The following is an 18,567-nucleotide window of genomic DNA, read 5'->3' as shown; positions in this document are numbered from 1 at the left end:
AACCGCGAAATTGCAACTGTTTTCAAGTGTTAACTGTTTAATAGTGACTTATTAGAAATGGTGTGAGGGTGTAGAAATGTCTGTTTGCACGTACCCGCGTTTTAAATCCCATAATATTTCAATGTCTCGTAGGAAACATTAAGTATATAGTGTATGTCATCTGTTCATCTGTACGAACACATCATATGGTTATGGAAATATAAACTACACAAAACACAGGTATGTAACAAACATAGTATAAAAGATATTCACAATGTACATGAGGTACGTATCTGTTCTCAACATACAAGTCCACAAATGTGCGCGCTCCCCCTCCCTCCCCACACACACATTCACACATTTCACGCCCGCAGTTTATACGCCATTTGAGATCATTAAATTGGCAAAATGCTCTCAAGTTCATACAAAGTGCTACATAAACAATTCTCGTGTGTCTAATTATAAGAAAATATCCGGCTCACAGTCACGTTTAGCGTCTTGAGGCAACGCTAGCGCCCCCCCCCCCCCATAGAAGCCTTAAGGGTTCTATTCTAATGAGAAGGGACACTATTAATGATGGGAAGTAGATGTTGTCCCTTTTGTTGGTCTCCTTATTGATAAACATTTCCATGTCCATAGGAAAGTCAAGACGATGTGTGGTATGCTATTCAAACTAAGACATTTTTTACCAATAGACACTTTGATTCTCTTGTATTCATCCCTTATTCAGTCTCATCTTACCTACGGTCTAGAAGTTTGGGGGAATGCATATTCGACACATTTACATTGTATTTTGACGGCACAAAAGATGGCAGTCCGTGCGATGACGTTTAGCTCGTATACGGATCATTCTGCCCCATTGTTCAAACAACTGAAAATCCTAGATATTTTCAAACTGTACAGATTTTCAGTCAGCTCTTTTATACATGATTTGATGTATCACAAGTCTGCACACTCTATTACAGATTACTTTACTCTTATAGATCATCCCTATGATACAAGGCAAAGACATAGTGGTAACCTTTTTCTAGAGTATAATCATACAACATTTGGTCAATCTTCCATATCATACTCTGGCGTTAAAACCTGGAACAATATGCCTGTTGAGATTCGGTCTATTGGCTCACGCACGAATTTTAAAAAGAAAGTGAAAGAGTTGTTATTCTCAGAATATGTATAACTATGATGTCATGTACAACTTTATATTTCTTTCGTGAACTGACTGTGGTGATTGTATGTGTATCAATTTTACTGTTCCACTGTTATTGTTGTGCTTTGTCATTTTGTTATGTTTCTTATTTGTTATAGTTTCTATGGCAATCTTGAACATCGAATATATACACCTACAAGTACGAGTATGTTTGTTAGTCACTAAGGGGATACAAGCTTGACTAGCTTTGCTATTTCTTGATCCCTTTTGCCATTTATTCTGTATGTGTATCTTTTTAAGATCAATTTTTATTATAATTATATTGGTGAATAAACTTATTATTATAAAACTTATTATTATTAGTATTTACAGGGGGCGGAGGAATCGGGGGGGGGGGTCACATTTTATAAACCTGATCTTGGGGGAGGGTCATATTTTGCATTACAATGTTTGGGGAGGGTCACATTTTACAATCCGTAGTTTTGTGACCAGATTGAAGATTCAATTATTGTAAATTGGTTTTGTGTGTTTTGAGATGTAAAAATGAGTTCAGCACTCAAAATTTATTTTACAAGTACTTTACATGCCAAAATACAAAAATAAAAATATATGTATTGTAAGAAAATTGTTTTATAAAAAACATTTTGTTGAGTGTACCATCTCACCTTATCACTCACACTGTACGTGAATGTTGTTGTTAAAAATATGATGATGATGATGATGATGATGATGATGATGATGATGATGATGGTGACCTAGTTTTGAATGCCATAGAGAACACGGACAGTGATACATGTACTGACTCAAGTAGTACCAGTGAGTCAGATTAAAGTGACACTGATAATGGCAATACTGAAGGTGACGATGATGATGATGATGATGATGATGATGATGATGATGATGGTATCAGGGAACTTTTACAATTGACCAGATCAGACAGAATATGCACAACATGGAAAGCACATTTTAGATACTAACTATATTGTGTATGATTATACGAGAAATGTAACTAGCAAGACTTTTATTGTTTGTCACTTTATATTTACAAATATTGCTTTCTAAGAGAGTCAAAATGATTTAATTTGTATACATACATACATACATACATACATACATACATACATACATACATACATAGTATAATACATACATACATACATACATACATACATACATACATACATACATACATGCATGCATGCATGCATACATGCATACATACATATCAAATTCTTTTATTTCCAACTTACATGAACATAGCATGTACAGGTAAAGTATTTACATAATTCCTTTACAGAATACACACACAATACCTTGCAGGAAATCATACTGACTAGTGAACGAGTTTCTCTTGGTCACTTATGACAAACGTTCACGTGATATCTGGTTGTTATAGTACCTACATCTCAATCTCCAAATTTTGTAAGAACCTATTATTGAGCTGACACTACAATATTTGGTGATGGATTTGGAATTCCTTCTATTTAAACCAGCTTTGATCAAACCACTTGTGACTTTATGATGTACATTTCCGAGACTTCCAATGACAATAACTATTATTTCTGAACGAAAGCCTGTAGTGTTTATTTCTAGTGAGAGTGGAAAATATTTGTCGAACTTCTTCTGAAAACACAATGAAATATGTGCATCAAAGGGTACGGACACTTCAACTAATATTGCATGTTTGTTCTGTTTATCGATGATTGTAATGTCTGGTCGTTTATGCTGATGTTCAAAAGTTCTCATATGAGCATCAAACATTTCAGGTTTTAAAACCGTGTCTTTGAATGTCTCCTTGCCAGGATTACTGTTCGCGATTTTACCGAAGATTAAATCAACTATTCTATTGTGTCTTTGTTGGTATAGTTTCTGGAATTTTGTGCAGCCATTCAAAATGTGTGATACTGTTTCAGTGGGGTGATTGCATATTTTACATGATTTAGTGTACGACTCTGGATAGTACAGGGTCATGAGACTTTCGCACTGCAGGAGCTGTAAACGACCTCTCGCGACAAATGATCTCAAATTATCGTCAATCTTGTGATTGTTGAGGTAAGTGGACGATACACCATGGTTTACTTTCCCTGCCTCTCGAGTCACTCTTCCCTGTGAAGATTTCGCCTTAAACTCGGATTGATATTGCTGCAGCAGCTGCTGTTTAAATGTTGTGTAGAATTTGTCTGGCGAATCGAAGGTTATTGACACTTCCTCGTCTACTGCCATTTCGTAGAGGTATTTATCGTCTCCTTTAATCAAGGAGATGTGCTGACGCTTGCACATTTCATGCAGATTTACCCAAATTGACTTTGGCCAATTAACTTTGGACTGCTTTGCTATGTTACCGGTATTGTTGATAACATATCCTGCAAAATTCGGACATACATACATACATACATACATACATACATACATACATACATGCATGCATGCATACATACATACATACATACATACATACATACATTCAGATATGTTTAGCTTATAAATACTGAAGGCTCCCCCTTGTCACTGAAAAATTCAATTCCCGGATACACGAGTATCACACAGATGATCCTATTTCTCTTTGGGAATATTTGAAATTTAAGATTAAAATGGTTTCACTTGCCTATGGTAAAAAGAAAGCAAGGGAGAGAAGGGACACCACGTATGACTTGAAACAGTAGTTAAGCCACTTAGAAAATCTGTTGGCTACCGCTCCCACCGATAGTATGAAAGCGGAAATTGTGGGCGTTCATAGCCTGAGTGAGCTTCAGTGTGAGTTTGACTATACAACTGAAGGTAGTATTATTCGTTCAAGGGCAAAATGGTACGAGTTTGGGGAAAAGAATACGAAATACTTTTTATGTTTAGAAAAAGCAAACGCAAATTACTCAGATTATCAATGAACATATATAGTAACTTACCATAACTGACTCTTCACAGATTCAAAGAGAAATGAAATCTTTCTATTCGGACCTTTATAGCAGTAGACATGTCCAGGTTTCTGATTTTTTTCAAAATGTTAGCTGTAAAGTATTGCTGATCGGGAACACTGTGAAGGCCAAATTACATTGAATGGGGCCTTTAAAAGCACTTGCTAGTATGCCAAAAAATAAAACCCTGGGAATTGAAATGATGGGCTTACCTATGAATTCTACATCGAATTTTGGCCTATAATTGGTCCTTTTTAGTCAACTCACTGAATGCTGGGTTTGTAAATGGTACACTGGGTTCCAGCCAAAGTCAGGGAGTGATTACGTTGATTGACAAGAAAGGCAAAGATAAACGGCTTATCAAGAATTGGAGGCCGATTACACTTCTAAATGTTGACTCTAAACTGGGTGCCAATGTATCTCTCTTCGATTGGAAAAGGTTCTGCCAAAAATTATTGGCCCACCCAATCAGCCTTTTTAAAGGGTCGTCAAATTGGAGACTGTGTTCGTCTTATAGCAGACTTAATGGAGTATACCAAAAATGAAAACCTCCCTGGAATCCTCAGGCTATCGACTTTGAGAAGGCTTTTGATAGTCTCTAGTGGGACTTTCTTTTAACATCACTTAGTAAATTTAAATTTGGCCCCTCACTCCAAAATTGGATTCGCACCTTCTACTCCAATCCCTCTAGTTGTGTGATGAATCGGGGACAAAGTACTGGTTATTTTTATATTAAGAGAGGAGTCCGCCAAGGCGACCCTCTCTCCCCTGCCCTTTTTTATTATTGCTTTAGGAGTGTTATTATTTTCTATTCAGCAAAGTAATGCTATTAACGGCATCAAAGTTTTGGGCGAAGATATCAAAAACTCTGCCTTTGCTGATGATTTGACGTGTTTCCTCGCCGATGAAACATCGGCTTCCAATCTCTTGGCCCTTCTCAATGACTTTCAGCGGGCTTCAGGTCTTTCAATAAATAAAAGTAAAACAGAGGCCATGTGGCTGGGTAGCTGGAGATTTAGGGTTGAGGAGCCACTTGGCATTAATTGGCCGAAATTGCCTGTAAAGATTGTCGGCATCTTCTTTTCCTATAACTCGGTTAGGGCTTACCAGGAAAACGTTTCAGGTTCCTTCAAGTCCATGAATGGCCTGCTTAACCTATGGAGTTGTAGAGGACTGACTTTGATAGGAAAAACTCTTATTGTGAAAACTCTTGTTATTCCAAAGTTTATTTATTTGTTCAATATAATTTATATCAAGATGGGTGACATCAAAGCTATTAATAGAGCAATCCACAGATTTATCTGGAAGGGCCCAGACAAAGTTAGTAGAAATTCTTTAATTGGTGATATTAAAGACGGTGGATTGGGTATGATTGACATTTTTGCCCTCTACAAAGCTTTTAGAATTTCATGGATAAAACGTTTTATTTCAGAAGAAATTAAACATCAATGGAAGTTACTTGCAAATTTCTTTTTAAAGCCACTTGGGGGTAAGCTTGTTTTTCGGTGCAATTACAAGGTTAAATTACTTCCAATTGCACTGTCAAAATTTTACCATGAAATGCTTGTTTTTTGTAGTGAAGTTAATCCCTGTAGTTCGCTCTGTGTTCAGAAAGGTTTTGTGGAACAATTCGTAAATTCTCATTAATAATAAATCAGTTTTCATTTCATTTTTTATATAAGAAAGGTATTGTATATAAAGCAGATATTTTTAATGATGAAAATCAGTTAAAAGACTGGGACAACCTTAATTCCTTAGTATGTAATCTTAATCACTTTCTCTACTGGAGAGGAATTCTGCAGGCAATCCCTTTTCTTTCGAAAAGAGGTAGTCCAGTGCTCATTAGGCCAGAAAGACCGATTATTTTTATCTCCAAAGGTAAATTAGTTCCACTTAAAACGTGTCAAGTCAAAACTATTAGAAAACGTATAACAGGAGATCATTTCATTCCTCCAAAAAAGCAAGCTTTTCTTCTCTGGTTTTCTCAATATTTGCAACGGTGATTGGGTCCATTACTTTTTACTGCCTTTTAAAGTTACTATAGAGTCAAAATTACAGGAATTTCAATGGCAGATAAATCACAATATTTTATATACAAATACTATTCTTCACCATATGAACCCACCTAGAGTTAATAGTAGTCTCTGTATTTTTGTAACCTAACGGACGAAACCCTTATTCATTTATTTGTGGAATACGAATGTACTACCATTATCTGGAACAGTCTTTTGACACTGTGGGGCGTTGCCCTACAAACTCCATCATCGTTGTCAGCTAAACAGATTCTTTTAGGCAACAATTCCGTTTCACACTTGTTGAACCACATTATATTGATAACAAAAAAAGATCATTTATGAATATAAGTTATCAAAAACTATACCATCCTTTAATATTGTGAAATTAAATGCAAGACTTGCAAAACAGATTGAGTGCCATATTGCCAAAAGAAAAGACTGCCTTCCAAAGTTTTGTGCAAAATGGGACAATTTTGAAGTTTAAGTGAATTTTGTTCCCTACGTATAAACGTACCTCTGCATTGTACCTTATTTTTCTCAGCTTGTTTTAGATGTTCCAAATGGTGCCACGTGTTACTTTTGCACTTGTGTTGCTATAATTAGTCTCGCTCGAAATAAAAAAAACAAACAAACAAAAAACCCTATAGAACCTGGTCTGGTACTATACGTCATATCCTGTTCATAGTAGAACCTGGTCTGGTGCTTTACGTCATATCCTGTTCATAGTAGAACCTGGTCTGGTACTATACATTTACGTCATAGAACCTGGTCTGGTACTATACGCACGTCATATCCTGTTCATAGTAGAACCTGGTCTGGTACTATACATTTACGTCATAGAACCTGGTCTGGTACTATACGTCATTTCCTGTTCATAGTAAAACCTGGCCACAACCGGTCCTGTGACCGTGACGCTAATAAACTAGATCACATCTCGGTCTAACATAACAATAAATAAATAAATAAAACTGTCTGCCATAGTGTATTTTGCTGCTGCTAGAAAACTAGCACTGCTTACAGACGGAATAAGTCGGGACACTGTCCCATTCGATACAATGTCAGAATTGAGTCTCGTCGACTTATCCTGCCTGCTGGCATGACAAGCTTTATACAAGATATTATCTGAGCTTAGGTAATTTATATGTACTTGCTATATAAGCTTCAAGAACTTACAATTAATTTTTAATTCAGAAGCTTCTAGCTGCAACCGGAACATTTTTTCTGAAAATGTTTTCTCAGGTCTAATAACTTACTCGTAAATTCATACACCATGAACAGTATTGTATCACCTGTGGGTAAATACGTTTTTTTTTTGTAGCTGTATACACGATAAAATAAATCAAATTTATTTGTGGGTCCGCACCCAAAACAGCGCTCTCAACGATTATCACGATTTCAAACTGTTTATGTACAGCTTATGGATAATATCGACTACTTATTAACATGTGCAATGCCTAATTAGTGGTATTTTAACAATTTTCCGTGACTATATTGTGACTGTCTAATCAAAAAAATGATACTCCGGTTATAACCAGTGCAGTTGGTGACAGATTCAATACCATACGTTCGTTCAAAATTTAAACTTGCGACGACACAATCTACAGATAATATTGACCACTGATTATCAGATACAATGCCTTTTTATATGTAATTGACCAGTTTTTATAAAATATATCTTTGGTACAGTGTAGGTTTAATTATGCAACCTGGTAGGATAAAACAGTATAATGAATTATTGGAAAACTAAGGGTCTCCATTTTATGGCCGACGATTAAATCAACCTAAAATCTAAAATAAATTGACAAATTTTATCAAACATTGTCTGCTTGTCTCCTGTCATAACATTTAAGAGATAGGTTGTGTAACATATACAGACACTATTGTATATATCCTTATAAGAAAAAATAAATAATATATTCTAATTGTGACCCTATTTTTTATGTTTCTCATTACTTTTTCATGGCAACTATGGGTCGGTCGATTTAAAAAAATGAAAAAAGTGAATATTCTTCATGAAGATTTATTATTTTTCCCCTGCATCTCCTTTTCCTCCTATTGTTCTTTTTATCGGATTTCTGCTAATAAGCCCTTCCTAGCTTCTCTACACAATTAGCATGTTCTCACCCCCCCCCCCCACTTGAATAACTTCCGTCATGAATGAAATGCTCTGGTCGTGAACAAGTGTTGTCGTCACCGCCATGACTGTAGATAACGTCGATAGTCCATACCAGACATATGTTTTATTCTTGCCAGAGAGGGCATTATTCCGCAAAATATTAAGGCGGAAAATAACAATTTTTTTAAAATTTTGATGTCAGAGCTGAAAATTCCGGTCGGTCAGGTATTGAGAAACAGAGAAAAAAATAAGACCGTTAATACTGGTGGTAAAATAGTAATATCTATCGTGTAGCTGTGGAATGCCCGGGGACAACAATGAGCTGGATTTTCTGATGCGGAAAAACATCAAATATTTATTATCCTTACTGTAAAAAGTGATTTTCTAAGCCACAGGGATCGCTGGTTTCTTGTATCATGGAAATATGAACACGTACAGAGAGAGGATTACACTTAATGCATAAAGTCGATAATAAAGTCGACACGTGCACCATAGAATTAAAATTTGCATAAGTATTCTCGATACTGCACTAGTTGCGACTGAATTAAAAAAAACCTGTTTTGTTGGATGGAATTGATTTACTTGAAGTATCGTATACCCTAAACAGTATCCAATGGCGACTTACTGAACGTGACAACAGTATCCAATGACGACTTACTGAACGTGACAACAGTATCCAATGACGACTTACTGAACGTGACAACATTACTTCATCACTCGTACATGAACATCAATCATACATCATGACATTCTGGCCTCAACTTCAATTTTCTGTGACGTAATAAATACTGAGCAGCTACAGTCTGAGTCAAACTACAACGTATTAAAGCGAAACATTCACGTACTAGTTGTATGCCATCGATAAATATATAAAGAGAACCAGACAATTTAGTCATGGTAATAGATTTGAATCATATGTAGTCATGGTAATATATTTGAATCATATGTAGTCATGGTAATAGATTTGAATCATATGTAGTCATGGTAATAGATTTGAATCATATGTAGTATATAAATTATTGAGAACGGAGTCCGTAAACTTTAGAGATGTAAATCTTTATTACTAAATGTAAATCATTTTGTCAATAAATATAATTACATGGTAAATGATGTGTCAATAAGTATAAATACATGGTAAATGATGTGTCAATAACTTAATTTAGAAAATATTCACAGGGCAAGTCAAAGATCGTGTCACATAAACCAATATACATAATTCAGCAAAATGCACAGTCTGTCATTAAAAAACCGGTATTGTAACTTTCAAAGCACCCTCCTCCACCCCCCACTCCCCCGGTTAGATAGTGGTTTTGAACTAGAGGTTGAAGTAAGTGTTTTAGTACCAATTACTGGTAGCTTTCCAAGCCATTCAATGAAATAAATTCACCATGTTTCTTGCAATGTTTTGTGCATTGTCTACACAACCCGTTTGCCTGGGTTAAATGTTCCTCTAGTAACGTTGCAATATGGTTTGGTGCTGTGAGATTCATTGCCATTATTTATATGTATCTTGCAAAGATCTCGGGTGGCACATCATAAACCAATGGTAATATAAACGTAAGACCGAAAGAAAATAAACAGTTGAAAGGGTCTGACATACCCATATCAATTAACGCTACTTCAATGTTTTGAGTGATCCTCATGAAGCAGCCAACGTACATTGGAAGAACAGTTTTATATAGTCTTTTAAAGGTGATTTCAGTTTCAACTTCCACTATTTCTCGCGAGATTTCACAATTTTCGTGATTTTATCGAATACGTAAAAAAAGTTTAGGGTCGGCAGTGAAAATGTTCAGGATCGGCAGTGAAAAAGTAGGGGGCCTAAGTAATACATGTGAACTTTTACGTCTGAAAAAAATAGGGTTTTCAAAATAAATTTCACAAATTGTGCACTAACTGTAGATACACGTATAGTGGCAAGGAAGATCTTAACCAATAGAATACCAATCAAAATGCCTGAACAATATGTACTACTGTAGACTCACATGTCTTACTGTCAGGATATCTTTCATTGTCAGACATGCTGTCCACTGTGAATAAAATCGACCTACCCAAAATGTTGGTTGCCCGTTGAACAATATTTTTTGCATATTCAGACCTGTTTTAGTTTGATCATGATTTTTCCTCTTAAATTTCACAATGAGAATATCGAAAAGTGGTAACAAATTATGAATGTTCTTTGGTATTTTCTATTTTTTATTTCAAAAACATCGTCTTCTAATTAATTTAGTAAACCAGGAGTTCTAACAAAACTTTCGCCCAGCTGTCGACATGTCGCTTCTTGCACCTTTTAGATTGTTTTCATGTCTGTGCAAGAGTCATTGTATTAAACGTGTGAGACCGACTTCAAAATATGTGATGGTCATTGATGAAAGCTCAGACCACTATAGAATATTGTACAGTGGTCAGAGAACAAAAACAAGACCCAAGACTCAATGTAACACAAGACAGGCTAGTAAAGATAACATGTACACCCTTACAGTTAAAACTGAATATGGGAAACGGATATTTCACTATAGTGGTGCTGTTCTTTGGGGCGGATTATTCTAATACAGTGTCAAAACCTTCTATCAGAGAACCCACTCTACTGTGAGTGTACACGTAATTCCACAAGCGTCTTGATAATAGGCCTTTCCCAAAATTGGCCATAGTGGCGCTCTACTTCCTGTTTGTGTGTACCTTGGGGGTATACACGGTATATGTTACTCAGTTAATCTTAGAGCACTGCTGCTTTCCTCGATGTCTGAACAAATAGAAAAACATCCCTGATTACACTTCTACAGAATACAAGGAACAAAGCTCTTAAGAAATGGTACTGTGAGGTGATGATACACCCGATTTGAGCGAGGGCTCTGTATTCTCAATTTCCTGTTCGCAGTCGGAATCGCAATAATAGTCGTAGTTTAATAGTGTCTTTGACTACTTGCCGATAGTTAGTCTGCCACTGTTGTTTGACAATGACAGTTATAATTGGATAATATATCGATTAGATATAGTAATGGTGTTATCTAATCAGTTTTAGGAATGGGTACATTAATTCATCATCACCTTATTATGTTGGACATTATAGCTGGTAGCGTGGGGACCACTCTCTACGGAATATACTAAATATTGCAACAGTACGAAAGTAAACCATAGGATATTTATAAAAATAATGTCATGCAGAAATTGCTATCAAAGATTCATTGTCATTTCCTTGTCTGCATGGCTACGCCTGATGATTCTTGTACATGTCAAATCTTTGATCTATTGTTTCATTCGTGACGTCATCACAATTTGCAATACACGTTTCGTAGTTTTGAGTGTCGTCACTTTCAGACTCATTTAAATTAGCAAGGTATATAGGTCCAATAAAGTCCAATTCGATACCCTCTAGCGGTATAAAGTCACGTGACGGTTTCTTAGCAACGTTCAGCCAGTTTTCGGACTCAGCAATGTCGATGGCATGGGAGCGGCGTAATGGCAAAGACGATGGCCGGTCTTCATGTGAATACTGCTTTATTGCCAAACGTACGTAATCAATATCGTATTTTGACATCACGTCGTAAACACTCATATCTGTTGGTGTTGGCGACGCGGGGGGTGTTTCCTCCTCGTCCAAGGAACGAAAGTCTGACATATTGACTGGGAGGAAAGCAAATTCTTCTTCCGTGTCGTCATTCGTAGAGTCACTTTCGGTCTCGCTGTCTGTGCAGTCTGATTCTTCTCTCGTTTTACCTGGTTCCTCACAGTTTGTTTGACTAGCACCATCACAACTTGCCATATCAACCCCTGCAATGTCTATATTTGGCAAAGAGTTTGATCTACAACGTTGTAATGTAGTCCGCCTGTCACGATTTTCCTGACAGTTGCACGGACAGGAGCTGATTTCGTTCAAGAAATCTTCGTCCATGTCCTGTTCGCTTGGAACGGTAGTAACGTAACTTAAAAAGTTGACACTTTTACGGGTTCTTTCATCTGCAATGACATCACGTCCAAATCCCGTTCGAGACATTAAGCTATCGGAAGATATGAAACTTTCGGTGTATCCAGAGTCGCGGGAATCTGTTCGTCTTTCTGGATGTTTCATAAAAAGTGGATGCATCATTTTGCGGGCCTTGTTGATATTCTTTCGTTTAATTGCTATAAAACTGTCCCGTTCTGTACAATCTACTTCAAACTGGGTATCTTTTCTATGAATTTGTACATCCGTTATATCTTCGTCGGAACTTACAATTTCAAATTGTGCAATTTTACTTAGCATCTCTGTATTTGCCATTTCTTCATCAAAACTGTCAGTTTCAAAATAAGACACTTTTCTAAGAATCTGCGCAGCCGCAATATCTTCATCTGAGTCATAGATCAAAGTGGGATTGTCGTACGCATTTTCATCGCAAATCATTTGTTTTTGTATCATATGTGCACGCATCGAGTCATCAATTTCGTTTTCAGGATGGTAATTTATCTTCAATGACACTTCCTTTGTCAAGGCCCCTATCTCGACCAATGCTTCCAGAGTGTTGTTTCGTTTTCTGGCTTGTACTGTTTGACATTGGTCTGGTGGATTTTGTCGATTTCTTTCTTTCTCCAGTAGTTCACTAGTTCTTTTCATATCACTAGCCCGTTTCCTTTCCTGCAAGATAAAATATAATCAATCGATAAATTAGTATTGATAGGTTTATTGATTGTAAACTAAACTACTATATTGAATAATACTTACCACACCTAGTGGTCAGCTATGCAATTTGACATTCTTATGAGAATCGTCGACCAAGACAGTTCGAATCTCAATGCTAAAAAACTTTGAACTGCTTGTGTGTAATAACCTTTGTAATTCATTTTACTTTCGTTTGTCACCCATCAGGCGATTAATCAAAACGCTTATTAATTCATTGATTACATGGTGATTAATTTATTGATTACATGGTGATTAATTTATTGATTTATAACGATTAATGTATTGATACTTTTGTTTGTTTGTTTTGTTTATAAATGGAACATTCGAAGCCATACCACATTCGCTTTATATCATGCTATTGGTTGATTGATTTCTTTGTGGACAGATGGACAGATGCATGGATGAGTGGTTGGATGGATGGACAGATGGATGGATGGGTGGTTGGATGGATGGGTGGTTGGATGGATGGATGGATGGATGGATGGGTGGTTTGATGGATGGACAGATGGACGCATGGGTGGGTGGATGGATGGATAGAGGGATGGATGGATGGTTGGATGGATGGATGGATAGATGCATGGATGGGTGGTTGGATGGATGGATAGATGCATGCATGGATGGGTGGTTGGATGGATAGATAGATAGATAGATGCATGGATGGGTGGTTGGATGGATGGATAGATGCATGGATGGATGGGTGGTTGGATGGATGGATGGATGGATGGATGGATAGATGGATGGATGGATAGATATATGGGTGGATGGATGGATAGATGGTTGGATGGATAGATAGGTCACTAAATGTATATATGGATAGATGGATAGTTTATTACAATTTAATGAATGATATATGTGTGAAATATTTAAAAGATTATCATGTTCAGAGTACATTTTAAATCCACATTTGATGACGTCACACCTTATTATTAAATCATGAATAATAAAATTATGGAATGTCAGTGAGAAGAAGGAAAATTACAATAACGCCTTGTCTATAGAGGAACTGATGATGTATACAATGTAGAGCTACTTTATCTTGTCGTGTTTACCCCAAAACTACCATTATAAAACTACTAAGTATCTAGTAGACAACTTTCAATCAATTGGATTATACATAAAACTTGAAGACAAAGTGGATTACAGCTAGAGTAAACGTATTTCCTTATTGGGAGTTCATTGACTTGGCTTTGTCTTTGTGATTATAACACTCTGTGTTTTATAGCTAAAGAAACGTGTTAGTGTTCCTATGAAAGACTGTAGTTTTAATGAAAACAACACGATATCTAGTAACTATACCATCATCTGTTAGATTAGTGCTGGCGTCACCGCAATGATTCAATTATAAATTAAACAAAATCTGGCTATGCAGAGTTTTGTGATGTTCATGTTAGCTGATTACCACCTACATTGAAATGAATACTATCATATCACATTTGGAAAATAAATATGGCGGTTTACTCTATATGTGTGGATACAGCGGGTCGTTCACCTAATGGGGAATGATTAAACATACGGTGAGCTACCAAGTATCGATGTAACATATACATTGATATTATACATACTTGCAAGTGTGTCACACAGCCCTATCGACGCGATTACTATACATTTCAAACTGTAGACATAGATTTTAACAGTCACCATGGCAACATGATTAACTTTATCAGTTCTTTTTGGACGATACCATTTACTACAACTACACTAAATACTGGTATTGAAACATTCGGTGTAAATTTACCTCACATAGTACAGAGTTGTCGTTATGTTTTCTTCGACTAACTCATGCGATGAATATGGACATATAATGTGAGCACTTACAATGTCATGTTATATCTGTCGACCACTAATGTTTTACGTTCTGTGTATAAAGGAACTGTGTTGAATGGCGGATGAATAAATTTAAGCGGCCCAAGATTGAGTTTATAAACTTTTTTTACTCAATTCAATTCAATTCAATTCAATTCAATTCAATTCAAGTGACAATGCTTACTTTAAAACTTTGATTAAACTATTCTGGTATCGATGCCAGGTTTGGGGTAAACCACTTGCAAGAGGGGGTTAACTATGTTTCAGTAAGTAAATACTGTGAATACCGTTTAAATATCTATCAAACATTACGTCCCAAAACACATAGATCCGTAAAACTCGGCTTGTGCCTCTTTAATATAAAGTAAACTTCCAGCTAGACATCTATGCAATTTACCAGTACAATTTAGGGTAGGTAACATTCTGGTATAGTTACAGAATTTTACTATTTACTTTTTGTTTGAGGCTCAGTTAGTTTTGTTTACGAAAACAAACAAACGAACACACAATGAAACAAACAAATACTGACAACCATCAACAATGGAATAATCACAAATCAGTATGAACTGTATCAAGAATTAGTATTATGTTTTCCTACATGCGAAATAGTCACAAGTTCACATACCTCACAATGACTATTTCGCATATAGGAAAACATACTAGTTCATCATACATCTGAACATTATTGTTAATACTTATTTGTGGTTACTCTCTTCTTGATGTTTGTCAGTATTGTGTTTGTTTGTTTGTTTGTTTGTTTGTTTTGTTTTCGTAAACAAATCTAACTGAGCCCGAGGGCCCCCCCCCGCCGTAGTTCATGACTTGACGTAGACTTAGCCTACCCGTAGACTTCAAAGACCATATTGCTACTACACTATTCAGCTACCCCAACTGATATTTTGATTTTTTTTTTTGAAATTTCGCTCATCCTCCAAGTCTACGCTGACTTCTATTTTGTGCTGGTCTCGAATGACATTTCACCGTAGACTGTGATTGGTCGAATACATAATTATACATTTAAATCGCGCAATCAGCATACGCAAAGGAGACCAGTCGACCCATGTTAATCATATTCTATTCAAATTTACACTAATGTTTTGCACACCCTGTGCGTATGACAGGGCGTGACTTAATACCAACTCCAAAGGCGTCATAATAGACTTGGAAGAACGAGGGGGAAAAAACCTAAATGTCAGTTAGGATAGCAATGCTGTAGTGATATTCCTTCAAGTCTACAAGTAAGCTAGACTTAACGTTTGTTTCTTTTATTTTTCTAGAGTGTAAAGCAATACTTGTATGAACTTCTATTTTACTTCCTCTCGAATGAATATTTGAAATGTGATAATGTCATGAAAATGTACACTACTCGGTTACTAGTATCTGATGTGAAAGTCTTTATATGTATGTGTGTTGATTACAATGTGAGATTTTACGTACCTTCGCAGATTCTCTTTCTAGGGCCCGTTTCCGTATGCTTTCCTGTTTGCGCTTCTTCTTGATCCTATTGCTGTAAATTAAAAACAAAGTAAATTTGTCACTTGAATTGTTTGCATCTTACTATTTTTAACTATTGTGTTCATTTCGATTCCCCCTTCGTCTGCACATTTTTTACCCAGCATTCCATGTCTGTCTGTCTGTCTGTCTGTCTGTCTGTCTGTCTGTCTGACTGCTTGTCTGTTTCGACTGCCCCCTGTCTTTCCGCCCATGCCTATATCGCTAATTTCGCAATCTCTCTGAATATCTGTCCGTTCGTACTGTCGATGTCTCTCACTCCCTTCTCATCCCTACACTCATTCTCGTTTCTTAGTGTAGATGTCATTACTGTAATGGCTGGATCAGACTCTTAATAGGGAACTTGCAATTCAGACTGAGCATGCTCAGACGCAAAGGACTGTGGGATTATATGTGGTTATCGTAATACCTAATCTGGAGCTATCGATAAAATAAACCCCCCACAATGATTAGGGTAACTATGAATTGATTATTTGTGGTTAAAAACAATGTAAAATTATTGTTTACAATACTAATTGATTAGTATTTATTATCACACTTCCCATGATGCAACATTCAACATGGTGGGTTTGCAAGTTCCCTATTGGATAACCTTGTACATTGTCTAACCCTTGTATGTAATCAATCTGATTGTAATGGTACAAATTCTATCGTACATCATACACGTCACCTATTTGGTTTGTCATCGTAAATAAATCCTAAAGCAATGCTTGGAATATAACACACTGAGTTCTACGTTAATGTCTGATATGTTCACAATTATAGAAAGTAACGTACCCGATTCTTAACAACATAGCAACGATGAAGCACAGTCCAACCAATGCAGATACAGTATAGATCACCACCATTTCACGGTACTCTAGACCTAAAAAAATGATACGAAAATGAGAATGGTTAAGATTATGCACAGTGAAAATGGTTTGACTTAGTTGTACAAAGTGAGATAAACAGATGAAAAACAATCTGTGTTAGAAAAGTTATATATATATATATATATATATATATATATATATATATATATATATATATATATATATATATATATATATATATATATATATATATATATATATATATATATATATATATATATATATATATATATATATATATATATATATATATATATATATATATATATATGCATGATTAATAATTGTTAGAGCTATGCACAACATTAAGATACTGTAAAGAAGGTCCGGAGTTTCAGGTAGGAAGTGCAGAGTGAACAGCACATTATGTGCTCAGTTTGTTTGTTTGCTAATGTGTTACGATAGTGTCACCCACAAAGTTCCCCAGTGGTGTGATGCTGAATGGAGGTACGTCTGACGTCGTATGGTATGACGTTAGGTCAACACTAATATTACATCAGTGTATATATGATAGATCCTCCACCCACTTATTAGTGGATGGAGTGTCTATATATATATATATATGTAGAAGACCATTGACGTAGAATTGTACAACTTGCTGCCTATGTACACGTCGTTACTACAAGCGTCATTGTGCAAGCAGTGATAGCGTACCACCAAATACTGTACATCGTGACAGCTAAACATTGTATATTTATGACGATAAAAATTGATATTAATAACTGTTACATATTTAATATTCACGACTACGAAGTCTATATGATATCAAATATAATGAATATTTATGACTACAAGACGAATGAACGACTACAAATGTTATACAATGATGAGCTCAAATCGTACAGAATATTTAAATTACTGTTTTGTTATTCTAATTATTATTAAAATTCACGTAATTATTCAAATCACGACTTTCTCTGTTCTCACCGACTGAACATACACATCTAATATAAAATGATTCCGGAACTAACACACAGACTCTCTCTCTCCCCCCCCCCCTCTCTCTCTCTCTCTCTCTCTCTCTCTCTCTCTCTCTCTCTCTCTCTCTCGCTCTCTCTCTCTCTCTCTCTCTCTCTCTCTCTCCCTCCCCCTCCATCCCCCCTCTCTCTTTCTCTCTCTCTCTCTCCCTCCCCCTCCTCTCTCTCTCTCTCTCTCTCTCGGTGAATGGCACTAAATTTGTTTTATTATAGGACTTAAATGGTTTAACATTTCAGTATTTTGTAAGAGCTCGAGCACATAAAATGAAAAGGAACAGACGAAAAGGTGATCCACACTTTATGCGAATACTCATTTAAAGTATTGCTATAGTGAGTAATTTATTTCTCCTTTCATTAATAGCTGTAGCATACGGACTATAATAGTAAAAGGTAAAATTTGACTTATTATCTGAGAGATATAGCCCGAGGTTAAAAATGCAATTAACTTACAGCCAGAAGTTCTTAGTGTTGGGACTTTTAGTCGATGAAATATGAAGATATCTCTAGACTGCTGGAGGCGAATCCAATACATCACAATACAGATGTACGTATACGATGTGTATCTGATTATTCA

This window comes from Glandiceps talaboti, chromosome 21, assembly GCF_964340395.1.
Source record: "Glandiceps talaboti chromosome 21, keGlaTala1.1, whole genome shotgun sequence".
NCBI classification, from domain to species: Eukaryota; Metazoa; Hemichordata; class Enteropneusta; family Spengelidae; genus Glandiceps; species Glandiceps talaboti.
This window is presented reverse-complemented; position numbering follows the sequence as displayed.